Source organism: Archocentrus centrarchus, chromosome 8 (assembly GCF_007364275.1).
Source record: "Archocentrus centrarchus isolate MPI-CPG fArcCen1 chromosome 8, fArcCen1, whole genome shotgun sequence".
Classification (NCBI taxonomy): domain Eukaryota; kingdom Metazoa; phylum Chordata; class Actinopteri; order Cichliformes; family Cichlidae; genus Archocentrus; species Archocentrus centrarchus.
Window position 1 is genome coordinate 583,299 of NC_044353.1, and position 12,495 is coordinate 595,793.

The window sequence follows — 12,495 nt, forward strand, 5'->3', positions numbered from 1 at the left end:
TTAGACACCAGCTGTCAGCCAATACAGTCCTAGGCCATTTCTCAGTATGCGTACTTGTGAACTTGTGAAACTTCATCCCTCTCAGCCCAAGTTCTGTTCCAAATCAAAGTTCGCATAAAGGCAAGTTTGCTCAAAATACCCAGATGTGTTCTTGCTCCGCCCCTTCTACCGTATCTGCATCTGTGGTGACTTGTGTGGACTTGGTGCAGCCAAGTATCCCAGAATGCATTTCAAACGAAACTCAAACGAATAGACCGGCTAAACCTGTGAGTAAATTTTAAATATTACTGCTCCTGTGACACAAAGCAAACTTTTATGGTGTTTTAAGGTGAGAATGTGTGATCAACTATCTGCTCAGTTTCTCAAGATATTGCTTAATTGCAAAAGTGCTCCGATGTTTTCGGAGAGGTTCGTTCCACTGCTCTAACGGCAGCCGCCTGCTCGCCAGCCGGACGAGGATCACCATACGTGGGCAGAACGCCTGACGGCCAGCACGATGGCACTTTTGCTGCTGAGTGGAAGTTAAACACAGATATAAAACATCAGATTATCTCTAACGGCTGATGTTTGGGTTATTTCAGTGTTTCATTTGTTCCTGAGCAAATCGATAAAACTGATATTAAAAATATTTTACTCAGGAAGGAACACGAGAGCCTTTTTTACCGGGAATGGGAACATCGCATCGGCATATTTGACTCTATTCTAAGTCTGTTGTAAGTCGTGGAAATGTTCTGGAATAAAAATAACATAATTTTAACATCTGACCTGTTTTTGTTCAGTCAGTCAGCAGAGCTGTGTGTGTATGTTTTTATTCAGAGATGAAGTTTTTAAAACCAGGCAGTCAGTAAATTTAAGCTGGAAGGCGACAGAAACACTGGAGCTGAGCTGTGATGTCATTAAGTACGCTGGTGTTTCAATTGAAAAATAAAGTTTGAACGTTAATATTGAGAAACCGCCCTAAAGTCCAGGCGCCTTTTTTTCAGGCTCCAATCATGAAATCCAGATTTTCCTTAGAACAGCCAGATTTCAGGATTTGATCCCATCTGACTGGGTTATTTTTGGCCCTGGAGATTTGTGTGTCACTCCTGCAGAAGTGAATGTGATGGCTAAGGGGGCGTGACCTCGCCTCGGGCTGGGGGCGGAGCAGGAAATTAAGGATCAGACTGCGAGCGTGCAGGTCGGTTTAGTTTCCGCCATATTGCAGTTAGAATGTAGTGATGGTGAGATGAAGCTTCATGAAGCTTTCCATCCAATCAGTGAACCCATGGGTCGAAGCTTCATGGTGCTTCAGTTGCTCTATTGTGCCATCAAGAGGACAGTCAGTGTAAAACAGACAGACTGATTAGAATCACACCAAGGCTTTGGTACGTGAAGCTTTGAACACAATAATCGATTTTTGTGATGACAATAAATAAATCCTGAACTAACTAATATGGTGTCTGTCCTTATGATACAATGTTGGGAAATAAATTGGGGAGAGAGTTGTGATGTGATTGTGTTACTTGGCTGGTAAGTGTGCTCACTAGGGACATTTTACTCATTGGTTTTTATTTAGAAATAACAGCCACAGAGCTGAGCTTCAGGCGTTTTCTTTTCTTTGAAACGATTTCACAAACTTCAGAAAATACACTTTCACAAGGCACAGATGAAGCTGGGGTAATAATTTATTACTATTATTATTATTGGGAGAGATCAGCTGAAAATGTTCCCAAACAGGGAAAATCTCCTCTTTCTGGCTGGTTCATCACCAAAAAAGAAGCAGCTCAAATAGAGTGCAAACCAACACGCAACAGTCCCCAATACCACGAACTGTGAGGGGGGTCCGCTGCGTTTCGCTGCCCGTTATATTTCGAATCGCACACCAAACCCATGAATCGTTTCCTGAATCAGTCACGTGGTGCGGCCGGCTTGCGAGGCTTCACGACACAAGCCTCGATACGCGCTTCACAAGAGTCTCCCTCAATTACTCGATACACACTTCGAAGCCTCGACACGTCACTGGTTAGAATAACATTTCTTATGGACGCAGTTCTCTGAGGACCCCTCACCCCCATGAACGTATGACGTTAAAATATTTCATAATTCACAGAAACGAAACTCGGACCGTACCGAGCAGCCCCGACAGTGCCCGAGGCCGGTTTGGGTTAGATCGTGTGATCGGTCTGTGTTGATCGTTGCATTGATGACACGGAGGCGGGTGTGTTTTGTTTACTGTGGCTGTGGCCAGGCTGTGAAATCTTTCATGGACCTAAAATCCTGCGTGCTGTGGCCGAGCCCCGAGCAGCTGACAGAAGGCAGCTGCTATGAAGTAAAGGTCTTTATGCAGCAGGTATACAGCCCCAGGTGCTGGGTCATTACTTTAAGGCCACACCCCTCTTGTTTCTAATAGTTACTGTCTGCAATCACCATTTTTAAAGTAATAAAAAAGAAACAAAGCCTCGTGTTTCCACATTTTCTTGGATGGTATTCTGATACTTTCATTCTCGTGACCTAAACTGGAAAATTAAATGTATTCATGTCCAAAGCATTTACAATAATGCACTTTTTATTGAGCAGTTCTAACAGGTGCTTTGTTTGCATAAATATGCTGACACACACACACACACACACCCCTACAGCATACACTTGGTAGCAACTTCAGATTTCAGGTGAGTCAGTTCCAGTAGGACGAGTTTTGTGGAAGCATGAGTGGTTCCTCAGTCACAGAGCTTCCACTGCAGCTGTTTCACACCAAACCACAAGTGAACCGACAGCTGAAAACGGCTCAGAGTCTCCTGCAGCGCTGGATTGAGAAAACTCTGCTGTGGAAGGAAGGAAATGTGAAGTCCATGAAAATGAAGCCATTCGTGTCTGCTTTCTCGCTCCTTGAAGACTGCTCTGCATGTTGTGAGTCCTTTGTGCAGTAACAGTGGCACACACAGCTGATGAAACTGGTCCCAGGGATGCAATCTGCAGGGTTCTCCCCTGCATGCTCCCTCCATGAGCTCAGAGAGTGGAACAGGACCTGAGCTGCTGTTTTCTGTGATGCTGTGGTTTCTGGTCCAAGGAGAGCCATTAATGCAGAGTCCTTTGACCTCTGAGCTGAAGCAGCATCACCCTTTTCAGGCACAGTTTAATCTGACACCATCAGATTCTTGATGCTGAAAAATTAAAATATTCAGGAAAATCAACATCTTAATATTGCTAATGGAAGGAGATAAATATTCGGGATTTGTCTTCACATACTGTAATTTTGAGGAACAGCCGCTGGTGTTTCTGCTTCTGCCCGCAGCGGCTGCTGCATTTGCTCCAGACCGGCTGCTTCAATCATCAGTTGAGACAGAGTGCTGAATTATGCTTTTGCATCAGGACCAGAAATCCCCTCTGAACCCCACGGCGTAACCTGATGTGCACCTCTCGAGAAATGTAACTACACGTTGGTTCAACGCAGCCCACGAGGATCGTGTAACACGTGGGGTTCACTTACGTACGTAAGTCCTGCAAAGACCTGACGCAGAAGTCTGGGGCCTCAAAGCAAAAACCTGATGATGCTCAGCTGGTCCTTTGGGGCCAATATATTGTTTGTTGATTTTATATATATTCTTTTCTTAATAGTGTGAATTATTATATCTTTATTTATATTTATAATAACTGCGGCTGCTGTTACACCCAAATTTCCCCTCTGTGGGACAATAAAGGCTGTTTCTTCTTCTTCTTCTTCTTCAATATCTGCAAGAAAGTTTGTGTATTTACATCACAGTTTTATCATTTGGACATACTGCATGCACACTTACAGATTGGGCTGCTCGATTATGGAAAAAAAACATAATCATGATTGCTCACTGACTTTGTGAACACTGCATTTGTTTCACTTAAAGAACACTGAATACCTGAAAATCTACTGCACTCCTACATTCTCTGGAAAATAAAACTAATCTGAAAATAAAATACAAAATAAAATATTTAATAAATAAATAGTGTGGTAATAGCAGTTATCATGACTAACAATACTAAGAAGAAACAACAGGAAGTTATTTAAACCGCATACATTTGCTCACATGTTAATACTGAAAGATCCTGCACATGTATGCAGCAGAGATTGGTTAGAAATCTTTTGTTTCCTGACTCTGCCAGGCTTGTTCTCTACTGTCTGGTGATCTCTGAATTTCTTGATGATACTTTTCACTCCAGTATTTAACACTCGTAATTTGGATGTCCATCTCATGTTTTATGAGCATCAACAGTTCTTTTTCTCAAATCTAAACTGGTGTCCTTTGTTTTTGGCATGATTCTGAAGTGACAGCTCAAACCTTTGCTGAAGATTTTATACTGTGTGTAAGTTCAGAGTTAACTTCAATAGTTACTTCCTCCAAACCAGCAACATGTTTGTTAGATCCCATTCCTACTAGACTGTTCAAAGAAGTCTTTCCAATTATTGATGCTTCAATCTTAAAAATGATCAATCAGTCTTTATTAGTTGGCTGTGTACCACAGACCTTCAAGGTGGCTGTAATTAAACCTCTGCTTAAAAAGCCATCACTGACCCAGCTGTCTTAGCTAATTATAGGCCAATCTCCAACCTTCCTTTTCTCTCAAAGATTCTTGAAAGAGTAGTTGTAAAACAGCTAACTGATCATCTGCAGAGGAACGGTTTATTTGAAGAGTTTCAGTCAGGTTTCAGAATTCATCACAGTACAGAAACAGCATTAGTGAAGGTTACAAATGATCTTCTTAGAGCCTCTGACAGTGGACTCATCTCTGTGCTTGTCCTGTTGGACCTCAGTGCAGCTTTGATACTGTTGATCATAACATTTTATTACAGAGATTAGAGCTTGCTATAGGTATTAAAGGTACTGCACTGCAGTGGTTTGAATTATATTTATCTCATAGACTCCAATTTGTTCATGTAAATGGGGAGTCTTCTTCACACACTAAGGTTAATTATGGAGTTCCACAGGGTTCTGTGCTAGGACCAATTCTATTTACATTATACATGCTTCCCTTATTCAGTATTATTAGAAAGCACTGCATCAATTTTCATTGTTATGCAGATGATACTCAGCTTTACCTATCAATGAAGCCAGATGACACACATCAATTAGTTAAACTTCAGGAATGTCTTAAAGACATTAAGGCCTGGATGACCTCTAATTTCCTGCTTCTAAATTCAGATCAAACTGAAGTTCTTGTTCTCGGCCCCACAAATCTTAGAAACATGGTGTCTAACCAGATACTTACTCTGGATGGCATTACTTTGGCCTCCAGTAACACTGTGAGAAATCTTGGAGTCATTTTTGACCAGGATATGTCCTTCAATGCACATATTAAACAAATATGTAGGACCGCTTTTTTGCATTTGTGCAATATTTCTAAAATTAGAAACATCCTTTCTCAGAGTGATGCTGAAAAGCTAATTCATGCATTTATTACTTCTAGGCTGGACTATTGTAATTCATTATTATCAGGCTGTCCTAAAAGCTTTCTGAAAAGCCTTCAGCTGATCCAAAATGCTGCAGCTAGAGTACTGACAGGGACTAGAAAGAGAGAGCAGATTTCTCCCATACTGGCTTCTCTTCATTGGCTCCCTGTTAAATCTAGAATAGAATTTAAAAGCTAAAAGACACTCTCTATTTTTAAGATTAGGCTTAGAACTTTCCTTTTTGATCAAGCTTAACCCTTTAACACTGAGCCATCACTGCTAACATGTTTGTGCAAGCACACTTTGCATTACTGTAATTACATGGCAGTTTGTCCTGTCGGAAAATGGTTTCTAATAGTTTCTAAAAGCTGAAAGTGCATTTAACAGCCAACATTTGGTTATTATGGCAATTCCACTCGCCCTGTTGCTGGAAGTCCGTGAATGGTGGGACATCTGAAAAACGCCGGGTTGGTGACAACACAGTTGGTTTTAAAGGGTTAAACACCTGTCAAAATCAGCTGCACATGCTGCACACAAAGAAATTGTCCATAATGCTCTGCAGATGTCCGCAGAAAAAGATTTCAAAAATTAGGCGCTGCCTTATTTTTGGTTGTTGTTCTGCCCCCACTGTGTTTCCAGGTAACAGTTGTGCAGATAGATAAACTCTCAGACGATTGACAGGCGTATGTCCCTTTAATGGACGTTGCTTTCAATGCCAAAAGAGTGAAACTACAAATAAAGATGAAAAACATGATTTAGAATACAAATAGTAAGGGTACAAATACTAAATACTGTGTAAATAACATGTCACAATCAGCCTTACAAACATCAATCTTTTCCAACATAAATGCCCACAAATACAGCTCAATGTTGTCTCAGATGTAATAAAATAACACAAAAAACTTACAAGCAGTGCCTTCTCTGAACAACAAGACAGGATGGAGAAGGATTACATGAAGACTGATAAACTGCCTGTATCGGCCATTAAACGTGTTTCTGAACTCACTCTACTGTTCAATAACAACTTAACATGAAAACACCACCACCTGCTGGCTGGGAAGAATTACTGCCAGCACACTCCCCGCCTGACATCATGTCACTTTATGTCTAACTACTGTCCTTGCCGCAGGCGTTTTTCAGAAGGAGAACAACTCCAGTGACTGGCCTCAAGAAGGTCTTACAAGTATCTCCAGAACTGATTTTTATTTCAAGCTTCCTAACATGTCCATCTTGGCTAGGAAAGGTATTGACCACAATACCCATGGGCCACTGGTTCCTCTTGGCTTGACAGTCCTTTAAAAGCACAAGATCTCCAACTTGAAGATTAGGTTTCTCTGATTGCCACTTCCATCGCGGTTGCAAGGTAGGCAAGTATTGACTCCTCCAACGATGCCAAAAAACATTCGAGAGATGTTGTACCTGCCTCCACTGCCGTCTGTAAAGACCTCCACTCTCATAGTCTCCAGGAGGTATAGAGGAATCCCCAGTCTTTTGGGTAAGGAGGGTAGCAGGTGTGAGAATAAAGGGACAATCAGGATCAGAAGAGACTGGAGTTAAAGGTTGAGAGTTCACAATGGCAGTTACCTCAGCTAGAAAGGTAACTAGCACTTCGTGGGTGAGATGCTGAGTTGGAGTACTTGATAACATGGAATCTAATATGCGCTTTGTGATGCCAATCATGCGCTCCCAACTTCCTCCCATATGTGAGGCATGAGGTGGATTAAAAATCCATGTACACTCATTTTCATTTAAGAAATCCTGAATTTCTTGATTGTTGCAATGTGTTGGAGTTATGCCAAGTTCCTTGCATGCTCCTAGGAAGTTAGTTCCACAGTCGGATCTCAATTGCTTCACCGGTCCACGGATGGAAATGAATCTTCGAAAGGCATTGATGAAGCTTGAGGACTCCATGGATTCCATTACCTCGACATGAATGGCCCTAGTACTCAAACAACTGAAGATAACAGCCCAGCGTTTATTGTTTGCATAGCCTCCCCGTGTTCGCCGAGAAGTTACGATCCAAGGTCCAAAAACATCGACTCCGACATAAGTGAATGGAGGAGCAACTGCAGTACGATCCATTGGCAGGTCTGCCATCTTTTGTTCTCCCGTATTCCGTCTCAACTTACGGCAGATTACACAGTGGTAAATAACCGAGCTGATGCATCGTTTTCCACCAATGATCCAAAGGCCAGCTGACCTCACAGCACCTTCTGTAAATAGACGTCCTTGATGCTGTACACGCTGATGATAGTGACGTACCAGAAGGGTGGTCAGATGATGATGACTAGGAATAATATATGGGTTTGCTTCATCGCTTTGGAGATTGGCTTGTGCAAGACGACCTCCTACTCTGAGGCAACCTGAGTCATCAATGTAGGGTGACAGTTTCCTGAGATGACTATGTTTAGGGATCTCCTTCCGATCTCTAATACATGTAAATAATTCAGGGTAGCTCTTGCGCTGAAGGCTGCTCAAAATGATACGCTTTGCTGTTAGAAAATCATCTGGGCTCAGGTCTTTGCACATATGCCAACCTTGACATTTGCTCGTTTGATTCTCCTTCTTGTACAGTCTGACTATGTGAACCAGTCTAGCTATGGCCCTCAACAGTGACTTCCACGATGAAAATGACTCGAAATGACTTGGGTCTAGGAAAGAGTCTGTTAGTACTGTTAGACAACAGGTTACTGTAGGACGAATCTCTGGGTCGGATTCAGGGTCGACTAGGTTGAAAGAGGTTTCGGTTTGTTCAGTGTGCCTGTTTTGCCTCAGTAGGAAATCTGGTCCTGTGATCCACTTGCTGTTCTCCAAGGCTTGAGCTGGGATGGATCTTGAAGCTATATCAGCTGGATTGAACTCTGTAGGAATGTAGTTCCATTGGTCTGGATTAGATGACTTCCTTATTCTTTGCACCCGGTTACAGACGTAAACGTAGAATCTCCTGGACTCATTCTGAATGTAGCCGAGAACTACCTTGCTGTCGGTAAAGAACTTTGTTGAGTGGAAGGGAACATCAATCTCCTCAGATATCATGTCAGCAATCTCAATGGCAAGGACAGCTGCACAAAGTTCTAACCTCGGGATGGTAACTTCTTTTTGTGGAGCAAGTTTTGCTTTGCCAAACATGAAACCAAGTTCACTTTTGCCTTCTGCATCTGAAATCTTGACGTAAGCCACGGCAGCAATTGCCTTAGTAGAGGCATCACAGAATATGCACAATTCTCTGTTTGTGGCATTATGAAAGGAAAGGGAGGTGTACTGTCTAGGGATCCTCACTTGCTCAAGATGTTTTAGAGAGTTCCTCCATGCACTCCATTCCTGTAGTTTCTTGTCTGGAAGTGGGTCATCCCAGTTGATGGTTTCAGTTGAAAGCTCCCTTAGAAGAACTCTACCTTGAATACTCACTGGGGCTGCGAATCCAAGCGGATCGTACAAACTGTTTACAGTTGACAGCACTCCTCTACGTGTGTAAGGTTTCTCTTCACTTGAGACTTGAAAGGTGAACTCGTCTGTGTTGATGTCCCAACTTATTCCGAGGCTGCTTTGCATTGGTGGAGGGTCTGCTCCAAGGTTGAGATCTTTAAGGCCCTTTGCCAGGTCCTCCTTGGGGAATGCTTTCATCACATTAATATCGTTAGATGCAATCTTGTGCAACTTTAAATTGGATGCAGCCAATGTTTGTTGAGCGTTCTTGACAACGGAGATTGCCTCATCACACGATGAAAAGGAGGCAAGGCCATCATCAACGTAGAAGTGGCGTTCTACAAGATGTCTTGTTGTGTTGTCCTGTTTCTCCTGGTCTTCTGATGCACAATGAAGCCCATAGGTTGCAACTGCAGGCGACGGACTGTTGCCAAAAACATGAACAGTCATGCGATACTCCACAATTGGTTGTTCCATGTCATTGTTTTTATGCCAAAGAAATCGTAAGAAGTTCCGATGGTCCTCTCTGACCACAAAGCAATGGAACATCTGCTTAATATCAGCGGTCACTGCCACTTGTTCTTCTCTGAGACGCATTAGAACACCTAAGAGACTGTTGTTAAGATTAGGGCCTGTAAGAAGAACGTCATTGAGTGACAATCCATCATGACGTGCACTGGAGTCAAACACAATCCGAATCTGGTCTAACTTGCGAGGATGATAAACTCCAAAGAAAGGGAGATACCAGCACTCCTCCTGTTCTTTGAGAGGGGGAGCCAATTCTGCGTGGCCGTTATCAAGTATGGTTTGCATAAATTGTAGGAAGTGTTCTTTCATTTTAGGGCGTTTATTCAGAATATGGCGAACAGAAGTAAGGCGCTGTATAGCTTGCTGCCTGTTGTTGGGAAGGCCTTGCCTAGGGGAACGAAAGGGTAGTGGAGCGACCCAACTATTTGAACTATCTTGAAAGACTGCCTCGTTCATTATCTGAAGAAAGGCCCTTTCTTCTTGTGAGAAGCCAGGTCTCTCATCTGAGCTTGTTTGTTGAAAGATTGTTTCTTCAATGTCTGTGACGTCTGACCATTTTGTCTTTGCAGATGTGCGGAAACTGACCTTTTGAGGAACTGGGGAGTCAAAGCCTTCTGCCACCTGAATAGCATTCTTACACGGTAGAAAGTGACTGGGCCGACCATTATCCAGAAAATTGGTTTTGAAGACACTTGCATAGTCGGGTTTGTGTGCCCCGCCGAGGCAAACATCTCCAACTATGACCCATCCGAGAGCCAGCTTCTGAGCGAATGGGGCGTTTAGAGGTCCATTACGTTGGTCAATAACCTTATGTGCTTGGACAACATCTCTCCCTATGAGAAGCGAGATGTTAGCGTCTGGATCCAGCTTGGGAATTTCTGCAGCTATGTCCCGGAGGTGGGGGTGGTGTTGAGCAGCTTCAGGCGTTGGAATTTCATTCCGATTGTCTGGAAGCATATCACACTCGATGAGCGTCTCTAGCAACAGATGTGACTGGCAATCCACTGATTCCACAATGAAGCTGTGAGCTCTTCTCCCCATTACTTCTTCTGTTCCTGCACAAGTCTTCAGCATGTAAGGATAAGATCTCCTTGTAATACTGAAGGCATCGAAGACTGAAGATCTAGCAAGGGACCTGTTACTTTGGTCATCCAAGATTGCATATGTTTTCAGCTTCTTCTCAGGAGACCCCTTTGGATAGATGAAGACTGGACAGATTTTGGCACAAGAATGACTTTCGATTTCACTTCCACACACCTGGGTACAGGTAGAGGTAGCGGTAGGTGATGCTTGATCTTGCTCCCCGCCGTGAACGTCCACTGGCTGCCTTACAGCTGGTGATGTTGTTGCTGCCCAAACTGCTGGACCAGGATGAAGGGCTGAAACATGACTGTTGATGCCGCATTCTGCACAGCTTATCTCTGTACTACAATTCTTTGCCTGGTGATTGGTAGAGGCGCAACATCTGAAGCATATTGACTTCCTTTTAAGGTAGATCTTTCGTTCCTCAAAGGGCATTTCTCTGAATGCTCTACATCTTTTCAGAGCATGGGGTTTTCTGTGGATGGGACATTCTTTATCCACATCCACAATCTTTGTCTCAGCTAAAGGTTTTAGTTGAGAGTTTACAACTTCTGTCCGACTTACTGAGATGGGTTCTTTCCTGCTGTGCCTTTCCTGATATTTAAACATCTTGACAGGTGCTGGTGGTTGCTCGACTGAATGTCTAAAACTGGGATCGTTGCGCATTTTTGCTTCACTAGAAACAAAGTTGGCAAATATAGAAAATGGTGGAAATGACACAGAATGTTTTTCTTTGTATTTAGTCCCATGGTTCATCCACTTTTCTTGTATTCCAAAAGGCAACTTATCGACCACAGGGTGGATTCCCCTTGCTGTGTCGAGGTAGAGTAGACCTGGTATGTAACCTTCACTCTTTGCTGAGTCGATCTCCAGTAGAAGGTCTGCAAGTTCTCTCAGGAGATGTGGATCTTTGTTTGAGATCTTGGGGAACTGTAGCATCCAATCCAACAGTGCCCTTTCTAAGGCTTCAGGAGAACCATAACATTCTTGTAGTCTATCCCAAACTTTAAGCAACCCTTGTTCAGGATTATTGACATGCACTGCTCTTAGACGCTCTGCGTGCTTCACGGACTCTGGGCCTAGCCATTTGACCAATAAGTCCAGTTCTTCACTGGCAAACAAATGTAAGTTACGGATTGCATTCTCAAAGGAGGATTTCCAAGACCAGTAGTCTCCTGGTTTGTCACTAAACTTCCTTAGTCCTCCAGTGAGTAGCTCACTTCTAGCCAGGAACCTTGTTAGATCAGACATGTTAACTTGGTCCTTTGATTGGGCATCATGTTTGAAGCTTGGTGACGTTTTAAGTACAGGATTACGCTGGGATAGTTGAGGAACAGCTTCATGGTTGGTTGAAATGTTTGATGGAAGAACATAGTCTTTCAGAGTGTCTATGGAAAGGTCAGGTTCTTGTTTGGGTTGACAAAATGTCGTGGCTGCAGGTACTTCATTGTACTCTAGAATATCAAATGGAGTTAGAGTACCTTTTAAGACAAGTTGTTCTTTGACGTAATTGCCAGTGCGTTCTAAAGAATCATCATTTTGCTGTTCTGGTCGAGACATATGTTCTTCTTCATTAGCAGCTGCCTCATAAACGTTTGCCTCAGCATGAGCTGCCTCTGCATCACACTGGTGTTGCAGAACCAGTAATGTGGCTTCCAGTTCTGCTTTCTTAACTTTCATTGCGATTTCCTTTTTAGCAAATTCAGCTCTAGTGCGAGCTGCTTCAGCTTTCGCCCTTGCATTTACAGCAGCCACGCTTGCAGACGACTTACTTGAATTTGACAGGTGTGTCTTGCTAGAGCGAGTTGACGGAGCCTTTCCAGCTTTTTGAGACATCTTTAGTTTATATAGTAGATCTTCGACGTAAACATTCACTGCTTGTTGTGTAGATCTGTGCTTTTTCACTGTTCTGCCCCCACTGTGTTTCCAGGTAACAGTTGTGCAGATAGATAAACTCTCAGACGATTGACAGGCGTATGTCACTTTAATGGACGTTGCTTTCAATGCCAAAAGAGTGAAACTACAAATAAAGATGAAAAACATGATTTAGAATACAAATA